Source organism: Phyllobates terribilis, unplaced genomic scaffold (genome assembly GCF_046119375.1).
Source record: "Phyllobates terribilis strain yellow unplaced genomic scaffold, ASM4611937v1 Scaffold_5__5_contigs__length_657084704, whole genome shotgun sequence".
Lineage (NCBI taxonomy): Eukaryota > Metazoa > Chordata > Amphibia > Anura > Dendrobatidae > Phyllobates > Phyllobates terribilis.
This window is the reverse complement of record NW_027362765.1, coordinates 503,247,736-503,264,934: the sequence shown is the minus strand read 5'-3', so window position 1 is coordinate 503,264,934 and position 17,199 is coordinate 503,247,736.

The following is a 17,199-nucleotide window of genomic DNA, read 5'->3' as shown; positions in this document are numbered from 1 at the left end:
GTCTTGTTATACCACTCTGACATCCACATCTCCTGTAAGGGGCATTAAAAGCGTCTTGATATACCACTCTGACCTGCACGTCTCTTCTGAGGGGCATTAAAAGCGTCTTGTTATGCCACTCTGAACTCCACGTCTCTTGTAAGGGGCATTAAAAGCGTCTTGTTATACTACTCTGACATCCACGTCTCTTGTAAAGGGCATTAAAAGCGTCTTGTTATACCACTCTGACCTCCACGTCTCTGGTAAGGGGCATTAAAAGCGTCTAGTTATACCACTCTAACCTTCACGTCTCTTCTGAGGGGCATTAAAACCGTCTTGTTATACCACTCTGACCTCCACGTCTCTTGTAAGGGGCATTAAAAGCGTCTTGTTATACCACTCTGACCTCCACGTCTCTTGTAAGGGGCATGAAAAGTGTCTTGTTATACCACTCTGACCTCCACGTCTCTTCTGAGGGGCATTAAAACTGTCTTGTTATACCACTCTGACCTCCACGTCTCTTCTGAGGGGCATTAAAAGTGTCTTGATATACCACTCTGACATCCGCATCTCTTGTAAGTGATGTTAAAAGCGTCTTATTATACCAATCTGACCTCCACGTCTCTTCTGAGGGGCATTAAAACCGACTTGTTATACCACTCTGACCTCCAAGTCTCTTGTAAGGGGCATTAAAAGCGTCTTGTTATACCACTCTGACCTCCACGTCTTTTGTAAGGGGCATTAAAAGAGTCTTGTTATACCACTCTGACCTCCACGTCTCTTCTGAGGAGCATTCAAACCGTCTTGTTATACCACTCTGACCTCCATGTCTCTTCTGAGGTGCATTTAAAACGTCCTGTTATACCACTCTGACCTCCACATCTCTTGTAATGGGCATTAAAAGCATCTTGTTATACCACTCTGACCTCCACATCTCTTCTGAGGGGCATTAAAATCGTCTTGTTATGCAACTCTGAACTCTACGTCTCTTGGAAGGGGCATTAAAAGCATCTTGTTATACCACTCTGACCTCCACGTTTCTTCTGAGGGGCATTAAAAGTGTCTTGTTATACCACTCTGACATCCACATCTCCTGTAAGGGGCATTAAAAGCGTCTTGATATACCACTCTGACCTGCACGTCTCTTCTGAGGGGCATTAAAAGCGTCTTGTTATGCCACTCTGAACTCCACGTCTCTTGTAAGGGGCATTAAAAGCGTCTTGTTATACTACTCTGACATCCACGTCTCTTGTAAAGGGCATTAAAAGCGTCTTGTTATACCACTCTGACCTCCACGTCTCTGGTAAGGGGCATTAAAAGCGTCTAGTTATACCACTCTAACCTTCACGTCTCTTCTGAGGGGCATTAAAACCGTCTTGTTATACCACTCTGACCTCCACGTCTCTTGTAAGGGGCATTAAAAGCGTCTTGTTATACCACTCTGACCTCCACGTCTCTTGTAAGGGGCATGAAAAGTGTCTTGTTATACCACTCTGACCTCCACGTCTCTTCTGAGGGGCATTAAAACTGTCTTGTTATACCACTCTGACCTCCACGTCTCTTCTGAGGGGCATTAAAAGCATCTTGTTATACCACTCTGACCTCCACGTCTTTTCTGAGGGGCATAAAAAGCGTCTTGTTATACCACTCTGACCTCCATGTCTCTTGTAAGGGGCATTAAAAGTGTCTTGTTATACCACTCTGACCTCCACGTCTCTTCTGAGGGACCTTAAAACCGGCTTGTTATACCACTCTGACCTCCACGTCTCTTCTGAGGGGCATTAAAACAGTCTTGTTATACCACTCTGACCTCCACGTCTCTTCTGAAGGGCATTAAAACCGTCTTGTTATACCAATCTGACCTCCACGTCTCTTGTAAGGGGCATTAAAAGCGTCTTGTTATACCACTCTGACCTCCATGTCTCTTGTAAGGGGCATTAAAAGTGTCTTGTTATACCACTCTGACCTCCATGTCTCTTCTGAGGGGCATTAAAATCATCTTGTTATGCCACTCTGAACGCCAAGTCTCCTGTAAGGGGCATTAAAAGCGTCTTGTTATACCACTCTGACCTCCACATCTCTTGTAAGGTGCATTAAAAGCGTCTTGTTATACCACTCTGACCTCCACGTTTCTTCTGAGGGGCATTAAAACCGCCTTGTTATACCACTCTGACCTCCACGTCTCTTGTAAGGGGCATTAAAAGCTTCTTGTTATACCACTCTGACCTCCACGTCTCTTCTGAGGGGCATTAAAAGTGTCTTGTTATACCACTCTGACATCCACGTCTCTTGTAAGGTGCATTAAAAGCATTTTGTTATACCATCCTGACCTCCACGTCTCTTCTGAGGGGCATTAAAACCGTCTTGTTATACCACTCTGACCTCCACATCTCTTGTAAGGGGCATTAAAAGCGTATTGATATACCACTCTGACCTGCACGTCTCTTCTGAGGGGCATTAAAAGAGCCTTGTTATGCCACTCTGAACTCCACGTCTCTTGTAAGGGGCATTAAAAGTGTCTTGTTATACCACTCTGACCTCCACGTCTCTTCTGAGGGGCATTAAAAGTGTCTTGTTATACCACTCTGACATCCACGTCTCTTCTGAGGGGCATTAAAACCGTCTTATTATACCACTCTGACCTCCACGTCTCTTGTAAGGGGCATTAAAAGCGTCTTGTTATACCACTCTGACCTCTACGTCTCTTGTAAGTGACATTAAAAGCGTCTTGTTATACCAATCTGACCTCCACGTCTCTTCTGAGGGGCATTAAAACCGTCTTGTTATACCACTCTGACCTCCAAGTCTCTTGTAAGGGGCATTAAAAGCGTCTTGTTATACCACTCTGACCTCCTCGTCTCTTCTGAGGAGCATTCAAACCGTCTTGTTATACCACTCTGACCTCCATGTCTCTTCTTAGGGGCATTAAAAACGTCTTGTTATACCACTCTGACCTCCACATCTCTTGTAATGGGCATTAAAAGCATCTTGTTATACCACTCTGACCTCCACATCTCTTCTGAGGGGCATTAAAATCGTCTTGTTATGCAACTCTGAACTCTACGTCTCTTGGAAGGGGCATTGAAAGCATCTTGTTATACCACTCTGACCTCCACGTCTCTTCTGAGGGGCATTAAAAGTGTCTTTTTCTACCACTCTGACATCCACATCTCTTGTAAGGGGCATTAAAAGCGTATTGATATACCACTCTAACCTCCACTTCTCTTCTGAGGGGCATTAAAAATGTCTTGTTATACCACTCTGATATCCACGTCTCTTGTAAGAGGCATTAAAAGCGTCTTGTTATACCACTCTGACCTCCACGTCTCTTCTGAGGGGCATTAAAAGTGTCTTGTTATACCGTTCTGACCTCCACATCTCTTGTAAGGGGCATTAAAAGTGTCTTGTTATACCACTCTGACATCCACATCTCTTGTAAGGGGCATTAAAAGCGTCTTGTTATACCACTCTGACCTCCACGTCTCTTCTGAGGGGCATTAAAAGTGTCTTGTTATACCACTCTAACATCCACATCTCTTGTAAGTGGCATTAAAAGCGTCTTGTTATACCACTCTGACCTCCACGTCTCTTCTGAGGGGCATTAAAACCATCTTGTTATACCACTCTGACCTCCACGTCTCTTGTAAGGGGTATTAAAAGCATCTTGTTATACCACTCTGACCTCCACGTCTCTTGCAAGGGCATTAAAAGCGTCTTGTTATACCACTCTGACCTCGACATCTCTTGTAAGGGGCATTAAAAGCATCTTGTTATTCCACTCTGACCTCCTCGTCTCTTCTGAGGAGCATTCAAACAGTCTTGTTATACCTCTCTGACCTCCATGTCTCTTCTGAGGGGCATTAAAAATGTCTTGTTATACCACTCTGACCTCCACATCTCTTGTAATGGGCATTAAAAGCATCTTGTTATACCACTCTGACCTCCACATCTCTTGTAAGTGGCATTAAAAGCGTCTTGCTATACCACCCTGACCTCCACGTCTCTTCTGAGGGGCATTAAAACCGTCTTATTTTACCACTCTGACCTCCATGTCTCTTGTAAAGGACATTAAAAGCGTCTTGTTATACCACTCTGACCTCCACGTCTCTTGTAAGGGGCATTAAAAGCGTCTAGTTATACCACTGTAACCTCCACATCTCTTCTGAGGGGCATTAAAACCGTCTTGTTATACCACTCTGACCTCCACGTCTCTTCTGAGGGGCATTAAAAGTGTCTTGTTATACCACTCTGAACTCCACGTCTCTTGTAAAGGGTATTTAAAGCTTCTTGTTAAAACACTCTGACCTCCACATCTCTTCTGAGGGGCATTAAAAGCGTCTTGTTATACCACTCTGACCTCCACGTCTCTTGTAAGGGGCATGAAAAGTGTCTTGTTATACCACTCTGACCTCCACGTCTCTTCTGAGTGGCATTAAAAGTGTCTTGTTATACCACTCTGACATCCACATCTCTTGTAAGGGGCAGTAAAAGCGTCTTGTTATACCACTCTGACCTCCACGTCTCTTCTCAGGGGCATTAAAACCGTCTTGTTATACCACTCTGACCTCCACGTCTCTTGTAAGGGGCATTAAAAGCATCTTGTTATACCACTCTGACCTCCACGTCTCTTGTAAGGGGCATTAAAAGCGTCTTGTTATACCACTCTGACCTCCACATCACTTCTGAGGAGCATTCAAACCGTCTTGTTATAACACTCTGACCTGCACGTCTCTTCTGAGGGGCATTAAAAGCGTCTTGTTGTGCCACTTGAAAATCCACGTCTCTTGTAAGGGGCATTAAAAGCGTCTTGTTATACCACTCTGACCTCCACGTCTCTTCTGAGGGGAATGAAAAGTGTCTTGTTATACCTCTTACATCCACGTCTCTTGTAAGGGGCATTAAAAGCGTCTTGTTATACCACTCTGACCTCCACGTCTCTTCTGAGGGGCATTAAAAGTGTCTTGATATACCACTCTGACATCCGCATCTCTTGTAAGTGATGTTAAAAGCGTCTTATTATACCAATCTGACCTCCACGTCTCTTCTGAGGGGCATTAAAACCGACTTGTTATACCACTCTGACCTCCAAGTCTCTTGTAAGGGGCATTAAAAGCGTCTTGTTATACCACTCTGACCTCCACGTCTTTTGTAAGGGGCATTAAAAGAGTCTTGTTATACCACTCTGACCTCCACGTCTCTTCTGAGGAGCATTCAAACCGTCTTGTTATACCACTCTGACCTCCATGTCTCTTCTGAGGTGCATTTAAAACGTCCTGTTATACCACTCTGACCTCCACATCTCTTGTAATGGGCATTAAAAGCATCTTGTTATACCACTCTGACCTCCACATCTCTTCTGAGGGGCATTAAAATCGTCTTGTTATGCAACTCTGAACTCTACGTCTCTTGGAAGGGGCATTAAAAGCATCTTGTTATACCACTCTGACCTCCACGTTTCTTCTGAGGGGCATTAAAAGTGTCTTGTTATACCACTCTGACATCCACATCTCCTGTAAGGGGCATTAAAAGCGTCTTGATATACCACTCTGACCTGCACGTCTCTTCTGAGGGGCATTAAAAGCGTCTTGTTATGCCACTCTGAACTCCACGTCTCTTGTAAGGGGCATTAAAAGCGTCTTGTTATACTACTCTGACATCCACGTCTCTTGTAAAGGGCATTAAAAGCGTCTTGTTATACCACTCTGACCTCCACGTCTCTGGTAAGGGGCATTAAAAGCGTCTAGTTATACCACTCTAACCTTCACGTCTCTTCTGAGGGGCATTAAAACCGTCTTGTTATACCACTCTGACCTCCACGTCTCTTGTAAGGGGCATTAAAAGCGTCTTGTTATACCACTCTGACCTCCACGTCTCTTGTATGGGGCATGAAAAGTGTCTTGTTATACCACTCTGACCTCCACGTCTCTTCTGAGGGGCATTAAAACTGTCTTGTTATACCACTCTGACCTCCACGTCTCTTCTGAGGGGCATTAAAAGCATCTTGTTATACCACTCTGACCTCCACGTCTTTTCTGAGGGGCATAAAAAGCGTCTTGTTATACCACTCTGACCTCCATGTCTCTTGTAAGGGGCATTAAAAGTGTCTTGTTATACCACTCTGACCTCCACGTCTCTTCTGAGGGACATTAAAACCGGCTTGTTATACCACTCTGACCTCCACGTCTCTTCTGAGGGGCATTAAAACAGTCTTGTTATACCACTCTGACCTCCACGTCTCTTCTGAAGGGCATTAAAACCGTCTTGTTATACCAATCTGACCTCCACGTCTCTTGTAAGGGGCATTAAAAGCGTCTTGTTATACCACTCTGACCTCCATGTCTCTTGTAAGGGGCATTAAAAGTGTCTTGTTATACCACTCTGACCTCCATGTCTCTTCTGAGGGGCATTAAAATCATCTTGTTATGCCACTCTGAACGCCAAGTCTCCTGTAAGGGGCATTAAAAGCGTCTTGTTATACCACTCTGACCTCCACATCTCTTGTAAGGTGCATTAAAAGCGTCTTGTTATACCACTCTGACCTCCACGTTTCTTCTGAGGGGCATTAAAACCGCCTTGTTATACCACTCTGACCTCCACGTCTCTTGTAAGGGGCATTAAAAGCTTCTTGTTATACCACTCTGACCTCCACGTCTCTTCTGAGGGGCATTAAAAGTGTCTTGTTATACCACTCTGACATCCACGTCTCTTGTAAGGTGCATTAAAAGCATTTTGTTATACCATCCTGACCTCCACGTCTCTTCTGAGGGGCATTAAAACCGTCTTGTTATACCACTCTGACCTCCACATCTCTTGTAAGGGGCATTAAAAGCGTATTGATATACCACTCTGACCTGCACGTCTCTTCTGAGGGGCATTAAAAGCGTCTTGTTATGCCACTCTGAACTCCACGTCTCTTGTAAGGGGCATTAAAAGTGTCTTGTTATACCACTCTGACCTCCACGTCTCTTCTGAGGGGCATTAAAAGTGTCTTGTTATACCACTCTGACATCCACGTCTCTTCTGAGGGGCATTAAAACCGTCTTATTATACCACTCTGACCTCCACGTCTCTTGTAAGGGGCATTAAAAGCGTCTTGTTATACCACTCTGACCTCTACGTCTCTTGTAAGTGACATTAAAAGCGTCTTGTTATACCAATCTGACCTCCACGTCTCTTCTGAGGGGCATTAAAACCGTCTTGTTATACCACTCTGACCTCCAAGTCTCTTGTAAGGGGCATTAAAAGCGTCTTGTTATACCACTCTGACCTCCTCGTCTCTTCTGAGGAGCATTCAAACCGTCTTGTTATACCACTCTGACCTCCATGTCTCTTCTTAGGGGCATTAAAAACGTCTTGTTATACCACTCTGACCTCCACATCTCTTGTAATGGGCATTAAAAGCATCTTGTTATACCACTCTGACCTCCACATCTCTTCTGAGGGGCATTAAAATCGTCTTGTTATGCAACTCTGAACTCTACGTCTCTTGGAAGGGGCATTGAAAGCATCTTGTTATACCACTCTGACCTCCACGTCTCTTCTGAGGGGCATTAAAAGTGTCTTTTTCTACCACTCTGACATCCACATCTCTTGTAAGGGGCATTAAAAGCGTATTGATATACCACTCTAACCTCCACTTCTCTTCTGAGGGGCATTAAAAATGTCTTGTTATACCACTCTGATATCCACGTCTCTTGTAAGAGGCATTAAAAGCGTCTTGTTATACCACTCTGACCTCCACGTCTCTTCTGAGGGGCATTAAAAGTGTCTTGTTATACCGTTCTGACCTCCACATCTCTTGTAAGGGGCATTAAAAGTGTCTTGTTATACCACTCTGACATCCACATCTCTTGTAAGGGGCATTAAAAACGTCTTGTTATACCACTCTGACCTCCACGTCTCTTCTGAGGGGCATTAAAAGTGTCTTGTTATACCACTCTAACATCCATATCTCTTGTAAGTGGCATTAAAAGCGTCTTGTTATACCACTCTGACCTCCACGTCTCTTCTGAGGGGCATTAAAACCATCTTGTTATACCACTCTGACCTCCACGTCTCTTGTAAGGGGTATTAAAAGCATCTTGTTATACCACTCTGACCTCCACGTCTCTTGCAAGGGCATTAAAAGCGTCTTGTTATACCACTCTGACCTCGACATCTCTTGTAAGGGGCATTAAAAGCATCTTGTTATTCCACTCTGACCTCCTCGTCTCTTCTGAGGAGCATTCAAACAGTCTTGTTATACCTCTCTGACCTCCATGTCTCTTCTGAGGGGCATTAAAAATGTCTTGTTATACCACTCTGACCTCCACATCTCTTGTAATGGGCATTAAAAGCATCTTGTTATACCACTCTGACCTCCACATCTCTTGTAAGTGGCATTAAAAGCGTCTTGCTATACCACCCTGACCTCCACGTCTCTTCTGAGGGGCATTAAAACCGTCTTATTTTACCACTCTGACCTCCATGTCTCTTGTAAAGGACATTAAAAGCGTCTTGTTATACCACTCTGACCTCCACGTCTCTTGTAAGGGGCATTAAAAGCGTCTAGTTATACCACTGTAACCTCCACATCTCTTCTGAGGGGCATTAAAACCGTCTTGTTATACCACTCTGACCTCCACGTCTCTTCTGAGGGGCATTAAAAGTGTCTTGTTATACCACTCTGAACTCCACGTCTCTTGTAAAGGGTATTTAAAGCTTCTTGTTAAAACACTCTGACCTCCACATCTCTTCTGAGGGGCATTAAAAGCGTCTTGTTATACCACTCTGACCTCCACGTCTCTTGTAAGGGGCATGAAAAGTGTCTTGTTATACCACTCTGACCTCCACGTCTCTTCTGAGTGGCATTAAAAGTGTCTTGTTATACCACTCTGACATCCACATCTCTTGTAAGGGGCAGTAAAAGCGTCTTGTTATACCACTCTGACCTCCACGTCTCTTCTCAGGGGCATTAAAACCGTCTTGTTATACCACTCTGACCTCCACGTCTCTTGCAAGGGGCATTAAAAGCATCTTGTTATACCACTCTGACCTCCACGTCTCTTGTAAGGGGCATTAAAAGCGTCTTGTTATACCACTCTGACCTCCAAGTCTCTTGTAAGGGGCATTAAAAGCGTCTTGTTATACCACTCTGACCTCCACGTCTTTTGTAAGGGGCATTAAAAGAGTCTTGTTATACCACTCTGACCTCCACGTCTCTTCTGAGGAGCATTCAAACCGTCTTGTTATACCACTCTGACCTCCATGTCTCTTCTGAGGTGCATTTAAAACGTCCTGTTATACCACTCTGACCTCCACATCTCTTGTAATGGGCATTAAAAGCATCTTGTTATACCACTCTGACCTCCACATCTCTTCTGAGGGGCATTAAAATCGTCTTGTTATGCAACTCTGAACTCTACGTCTCTTGGAAGGGGCATTAAAAGCATCTTGTTATACCACTCTGACCTCCACGTTTCTTCTGAGGGGCATTAAAAGTGTCTTGTTATACCACTCTGACATCCACATCTCCTGTAAGGGGCATTAAAAGCGTCTTGATATACCACTCTGACCTGCACGTCTCTTCTGAGGGGCATTAAAAGCGTCTTGTTATGCAACTCTGAACTCCACGTCTCTTGTAAGGGGCATTAAAAGCGTCTTGTTATACTACTCTGACATCCACGTCTCTTGTAAAGGGCATTAAAAGCGTCTTGTTATACCACTCTGACCTCCACGTCTCTGGTAAGGGGCATTAAAAGCGTCTAGTTATACCACTCTAACCTTCACGTCTCTTCTGAGGGGCATTAAAACCGTCTTGTTATACCACTCTGACCTCCACGTCTCTTGTAAGGGGCATTAAAAGCGTCTTGTTATACCACTCTGACCTCCACGTCTCTTGTAAGGGGCATGAAAAGTGTCTTGTTATACCACTCTGACCTCCACGTCTCTTCTGAGGGGCATTAAAACTGTCTTGTTATACCACTCTGACCTCCACGTCTCTTCTGAGGGGCATTAAAAGCATCTTGTTATACCACTCTGACCTCCACGTCTTTTCTGAGGGGCATAAAAAGCGTCTTGTTATACCACTCTGACCTCCATGTCTCTTGTAAGGGGCATTAAAAGTGTCTTGTTATACCACTCTGACCTCCACGTCTCTTCTGAGGGACATTAAAACCGGCTTGTTATACCACTCTGACCTCCACGTCTCTTCTGAGGGGCATTAAAACAGTCTTGTTATACCACTCTGACCTCCACGTCTCTTCTGAAGGGCATTAAAACCGTCTTGTTATACCAATCTGACCTCCACGTCTCTTGTAAGGGGCATTAAAAGCGTCTTGTTATACCACTCTGACCTCCATGTCTCTTGTAAGGGGCATTAAAAGTGTCTTGTTATACCACTCTGACCTCCATGTCTCTTCTGAGGGGCATTAAAATCATCTTGTTATGCCACTCTGAACGCCAAGTCTCCTGTAAGGGGCATTAAAAGCGTCTTGTTATACCACTCTGACCTCCACATCTCTTGTAAGGTGCATTAAAAGCGTCTTGTTATACCACTCTGACCTCCACGTTTCTTCTGAGGGGCATTAAAACCGCCTTGTTATACCACTCTGACCTCCACGTCTCTTGTAAGGGGCATTAAAAGCTTCTTGTTATACCACTCTGACCTCCACGTCTCTTCTGAGGGGCATTAAAAGTGTCTTGTTATACCACTCTGACATCCACGTCTCTTGTAAGGTGCATTAAAAGCATTTTGTTATACCATCCTGACCTCCACGTCTCTTCTGAGGGGCATTAAAACCGTCTTGTTATACCACTCTGACCTCCACGTCTCTTGTAAGGGGCATTAAAAGCTTCTTGTTATACCACTCTGACCTCCAGGTCTCTTGTAAGGGGCATTAAAAGCGTCTTGTTATACCACTCTGACCTCGATGTCTCTTCTGAGGAGCATTAAAAGCATCTTGTTATACCACTCTGACATCCACGTCTCTTGTAAGAGGCATTAAGAGCGTCTTGTTATACCACTCTGACCTCCACGTCTCTTCTGAGGGGCATTAAAATCGTCTTCTTATGCGACTCTGACCTCCACGTCTCTTGTAAGGGGCATTAAAAGCGTCTTGTTATACCACTCTGACCTCCCCGTCTCTTCTGAGGGGCATTAAAACCGTCTTGTTATGCCACTCTGAACTCCACGTCTCTAGTAAGGGCATTAAAAGCGTCTTGTTATACCACTCTGACCTCCAAGTCTCTTCTGAGGGACATTAAAAGTGTCTTGTTATACCACTCTGACATCCACGTCTCTTGTAAGGGGCATTAAAAGCATCTTGTTATACCATCCTGACCTCCACGTCTCTTCTGAGGGGAATTAAAACCGTCTTGTTATACCACTCTGACCTCCACGTCTCTTGTAAGGGGCATTAAAACCGTCTTGTTATACCACTCTGACCTCCACGTCTCTTGTAAGGGGCATTAAAAGCGTCTAGTTATACCACTCTAACCTCCACGTCTCTTCTGAGGTGCATTAAAACCGTCTTGTTATACCACTCTGACCTCAACGTCTCTTCTGAAGGGCATTAAAAGTGTCTTGTTATACCACTCTGACATCCACGTCTCTTGTAAGAGGCATTAAAAGTGTCTTGTTATACCACTCTGACCTCCACGTCTCTTCTGAGGGGCATTAAAATCGTCTTCTTATGCGACTCTGAACTCCACGTCTCTTGTAAGGGGCATTAAAAGCGTCTTGTTATACCACTCTGACTTCCACGTCTCTTCTGAGGGGCATTAAAAGTGTCTTGTTATACCACTCTGACATCCACATCTCTTGTAAGGGGCATTAAAAGCATCTTGATATACCACTCTGACCTGCACATCTCTTCTGAGGGGCATTAAAAGAGTCTTGTTATGCCACTCTGAACTCCACGTCTCTTGTAAGGGGCATTAAAAGCGTCTTGTTATGCCACTCTGACCTCCACGTCTCTTCTGAGGGGCATTAAAAGTGTCTTGTTATACCACTCTGACGTCCACGTCTCTTGTAAGGGGCATTAAAAGCGTATTATTATACCACCCTGACCTCCACGTCTCTTGTGAGGGACATTAAAACTATCTTATTATACCACTGTGACCTCCACGTCTCTTAATGGGCATTAAAAGCATCTTGTTATACCACTCTGACCTCCATGTCTCTTGTAAGGGGCATTAAAAGCATGTAGTTATGCCACTCTAACCTCCACGTCTCTTCTGAGGGGCATTAAAACCGTCTTCTTATACCACTCTGACCTCCACGCCTCTTCTGAGGTGCATTAAAAGTGTCTTGCTATACCACTCTGACCTCCACGTCTCTTGTAAGGGATAATTAAAGCGTCTTGTTAAAACACTCTGACCTCCACATCTCTTCTGAGGGGCATTAAAAGAGTCTTGTTATACCACTCTGACCTCCACTTCTCTTCTGAGGGGCATTAAAATCGTCTTATTATACCACCCTGACCTCCACGTCTCTTCTGAGGGGCATTAAAAGCGTCTTGTTTTACCACTCTGACCTCCACGTCTCTTCTGATGGGCATTAAAAGCATCTTGTTACGCCACTCTTAACTCCACGTCTCTTGTAAGGGGCATTAAAATCGTCTTGTTATACCACTCTGACCTCCACGTCTCTTCTGAGGGGCATTAAAAGTGTCTTGTTATACCACTATGACATCCACATCTCTTGTAAGTGGCATTAAAACCGTCTTGTTATACCACTCTGACCTCCACGTCTCTTCTGAGGGGCATTAAAAGTGTCTTGTTACACCTCTCTGACCTCCACGTTTCTTCTGAGGGGCATTAAAAGCGTCTTGTTATACCACTCTGAACTCCACGTCTCTCCTGAGGGGCATTAAAACCGTCTTGTTATACCACTCTGACCTCCACGTCTCTTGTAAGGGGCATTAAAAGCATCTTGTTATACCACTCTGACCTCCACGTCTCTTCTAAGGGGCATTAAAAGCGTACTGTTATACCACTCTGACCTGCACGTCTCTTCTGAGGGGCATTAAAAGCATCTTGTTATGCCACTCTGACCTCCACGTCACTTCTGAGGATCATTCAAAACGTCTTGTTATACCACTCTGACCTGCACGTCTCTTCTGAGGGGCAATAAAAGCGTCTTGTTATGCCACTCGAAAATCCACGTCTCTTGTAAGGGGTCATTAAAAGCGTCTTGTTATACCACTCTGACCTCCACGTCTCTTCTGAGGGGCATTAAAAGTGTCCTGTTATACCACTCTGACATCCACGTCTCTTGTAAGGGGCATTAAAAGCGTCTTGTTATACCACTCTGACCTCCACGTCTCTTATGAGGGGAATTATAAGTGTCTTGATATACCCCTCTGACATCCGCATCTCTTGTAAGTGACATTAAAAGCGTCTTTCTATACCTATCTGACCTCCACGTCTCTTCTGAGGGGCATTAAAACCGTCTTGTTATGCCACTCTGACCTCCAAGTCTCTTGTAAGGGGCATTAAAAGCGTCTTGTTATACCACTCTGACCTCCACGTCTTTTGTAAGGGGCATTAAAAGCGTCTTGTTATACCACTCTCACCTCCACGTCTCTTCTGAGGAGCATTCAGACCGTCTTGTTATACCACTCTGACCTCCATGTCTCTTCTGAGGGGCATTAAAAACGTCTTGTTATACCACTCTGACCTCCACATCTCTTGTATTGGGCATTAAAAGCATCTTGTTATACCACTATGACCTCCACATCTCTTCTGAGGAGCATTAAAATCGTCTTGTTATGCAACTCTGAACTCTACGTCTCTTGGAAGGGGCAATAAAAGCATCTTGTTATACCACTCTGACCTCCACGTCTCTTCTGAGGGGCATTAAAAGTGTCTTGTTATACCACTCTGACATCCACATCTCTTGTATGGGGCATTAAAAGCGTCTTGTTATATCACTCTGACCTCCACGTCTCTTCTGAGGGGCATTAAAAGTATCTTGTTATACCACTCTGACATCCACGTCTCTTGTAAGGGGCATTAAAAGCGTCTTGTTATACCACCCTGACCTCCACTTCTCTTCTGAGGGGCATTAAAACTGTCTTATTATTCCACTCTGACCTCCGCGTCTCTTGTAAGGGGCATTAAAAGCGTCTTGTTATACCACTCTGACCTCCACGTCTCTGGTAAGGGGCATTAAAAGCGTCTAGTTATACCACTCTAACCTCCACGTCTCTTCTGAGGGGCATAAAAACCGTCTTGCTATACCACTCTGACCTCCACGTCTCTTGTAAGGGGCATTAAAAGCGTCTTGCTATACCACTCTGACCTCCACGTCTCTTGTAAGGGGCATGAAAAGTGTCTTGTTATACCACTCTGACCTCCACGTCTCTTCTGAGGGGCATTAAAACTGTCTTGTTATACCACTCTGACCTCCAAGTCTCTTCTTAGGGGCATTAAAAGCGTCTTGTTATACCACTCTGACCTCCACGTCTTTTCTGAGGGGCATAAAAAGCGTCTTGTTATACCACTCTGACCTCCATGTCTCTTGTAAGTGGTCATTAAAAGCATCTTGTTATACCACTCTGACCTCCACGTCTCTTCTGAGGGGCATTAAAACCGGCTTGTTATACCACTCTGACCTCCACGTCTCTTGTAAGGGGCATTAAAACAGTCTTGTTATACCACTCTGACCTCCACGTCTCTTCTGAGGTGCATTAAAACGGTCTTGTTTTACCACTCTGACATCCACGTCTCTTGTAAGGGGCATTAAAAGCGTGTTGTTATACCCCTCTGACCTCCACGTCTCTTGTAAGGGGCATTAAAAGCGTCGTGTTATACCACTCTAACCTCCACTTCTCTTCTGAGGGGCATTAAAAACGTCTTGTTATACCACTCTGACATCCACGTCTCTTGTAAGAGGCATTAAAAGCGTCTTGTTATACCACTCTGACCTCCACGTCTCTTCTGAGGGGCAGTCAAACCGTCTTGTTATACCACTCTGACCTCCACGTCTCTTCTGAGGGGCACTAAAAGTGTCTTGTTATACCACTCTGACATCCACGTCTCTTGTAAGGGGCATTAAAAGCGTCTTGTTATACCACTCTGACCTCCACGTCTCTTCTGAGGGGCATTAAAAGTGTCTTGATATACCACTCTGACATTGGCATCTCTTGAAAGTGACATTAAAAGCGTCTTGTTATACCAATCTGACCTCCACGTCTCTTCTGAGGGGCATTAAAACCGTCTTGTTATACCACTCTGACCTCCAAGTCTCTTGTAAGGGGCATTAAAAGCGTCTTGTTATACCACTCTGACCTCCATGTCTTTTGTAAGGGGCATTAAAAGCGTCTTGTTATACCACTCTGACCTCCTCGTCTCTTCTGAGGAGCATTCAAACCGTCTTGTTATACCACTCTGACCTCCAAGTCTCTTGTAAGGGGCATTAAAAGCGTCTTGTTATACCACTCTGACCTCCATGTCTTTTGTAAGGGGCATTAAAAGCGTCTTGTTATACCACTCTGACCTCCACGTCTCTTCTGAGGGGCAGTCAAACCGTCTTGTTATACCACTCTGACCTCCACGTCTCTTCTGAGGGGCACTAAAAGTGTCTTGTTATACCACTCTGACCTCCACATCTCTTGTAATGGGCATTAAAAGCATCTTGTTATACCACTCTGACCTCCACATCTCTTCTGAGGGGCATTAAAATCGTCTTGTTATGCAACTCTGAACTCTACGTCTCTTGGAAGGGGCATTAAAAGCATCTTGTTATACCACTCTGACCTCCACGTTTCTTCAGAGGGGCATTAAAAGTGTCTTTATATACCACTCTGACATCCACATCTCTTGTAAGGGGCATTAAAAGCGTATTGATATACCACTCTGACCTGCACGTCTCTTCTGAGGGGCATTAAAAGCGTCTTGTTATGCCACTCTGAACTCCACGTCTCTTGTAAGGGGCATTAAAAGTGTCTTGTTATACCACTCTGACCTCCACGTCTCTTCTGAGGGGCATTAAAAGTGTCTTGTTATACCACTCTGACATCCACGTCTCTTCTGAGGGGCATTAAAACCGTCTTATTATACCACTCTGACCTCCACGTCTCTTGTAAGGGGCATTAAAAGCGTCTTGTTATACCACTCTGACCTCTACGTCTCTTGTAAGTGACATTAAAAGCGTCTTGTTATACCAATCTGACCTCCACGTCTCTTCTGAGGGGCATTAAAACCGTCTTGTTATACCACTCTGACCTCCAAGTCTCTTGTAAGGGGCATTAAAAGCGTCTTGTTATACCACTCTGACCTCCTCGTCTCTTCTGAGGAGCATTCAAACCATCTTGTTATACCACTCTGACCTCCATGTCTCTTCTTAGGGGCATTAAAAACGTCTTGTTATACCACTCTGACCTCCACATCTCTTGTAATGGGCATTAAAAGCATCTTGTTATACCACTCTGACCTCCACATCTCTTCTGAGGGGCATTAAAATCGTCTTGTTATGCAACTCTGAACTCTACGTCTCTTGGAAGGGGCATTGAAAGCATCTTGTTATACCACTCTGAACTCCACGTCTCTTCTGAGGGGCATTAAAAGTGTCTTTTTCTACCACTCTGACATCCACATCTCTTGTAAGGGGCTTTAAAAGCGTATTGATATACCACTCTAACCTCCACTTCTCTTCTGAGGGGCATTAAAAATGTCTTGTTATACCACTCTGATATCCACGTCTCTTGTAAGAGGCATTAAAAGCGTCTTGTTATACCACTCTGACCTCCACGTCTCTTCTGAGGGGCATTAAAAGTGTCTTGTTATGCCGCTCTGACCTCCACATCTCTTGTAAGGGGCATTAAAAGTGTCTTGTTATACCACTCTGACATCCACATCTCTTGTAAGGGGCATTAAAAGCTTCTTGTTATACCACTCTGACCTCCACGTCTCTTCTGAGGGGCATTAAAAGTGTCTTGTTATACCACTCTAACACCACATCTCTTGTAAGTGGCATTAAAAGCGTCTTGTTATACCACTCTGACCTCCACGTCTCTTCTGAGGGGCATTAAAACCATCTTGTTATACCACTCTGACCTCCACGTCTCTTGTAAGGGGTATTAAAAGCATCTTGTTATACCACTCTGACCTCCACGTCTCTTGCAAGGGCATTAAAAGCGTCTTGTTATACCACTCTGACCTCGACATCTCTTGTAAGGGGCATTAAAAGCATCTTGTTATTCCACTCTGACCTCCTCGTCTCTTCTGAGGAGCATT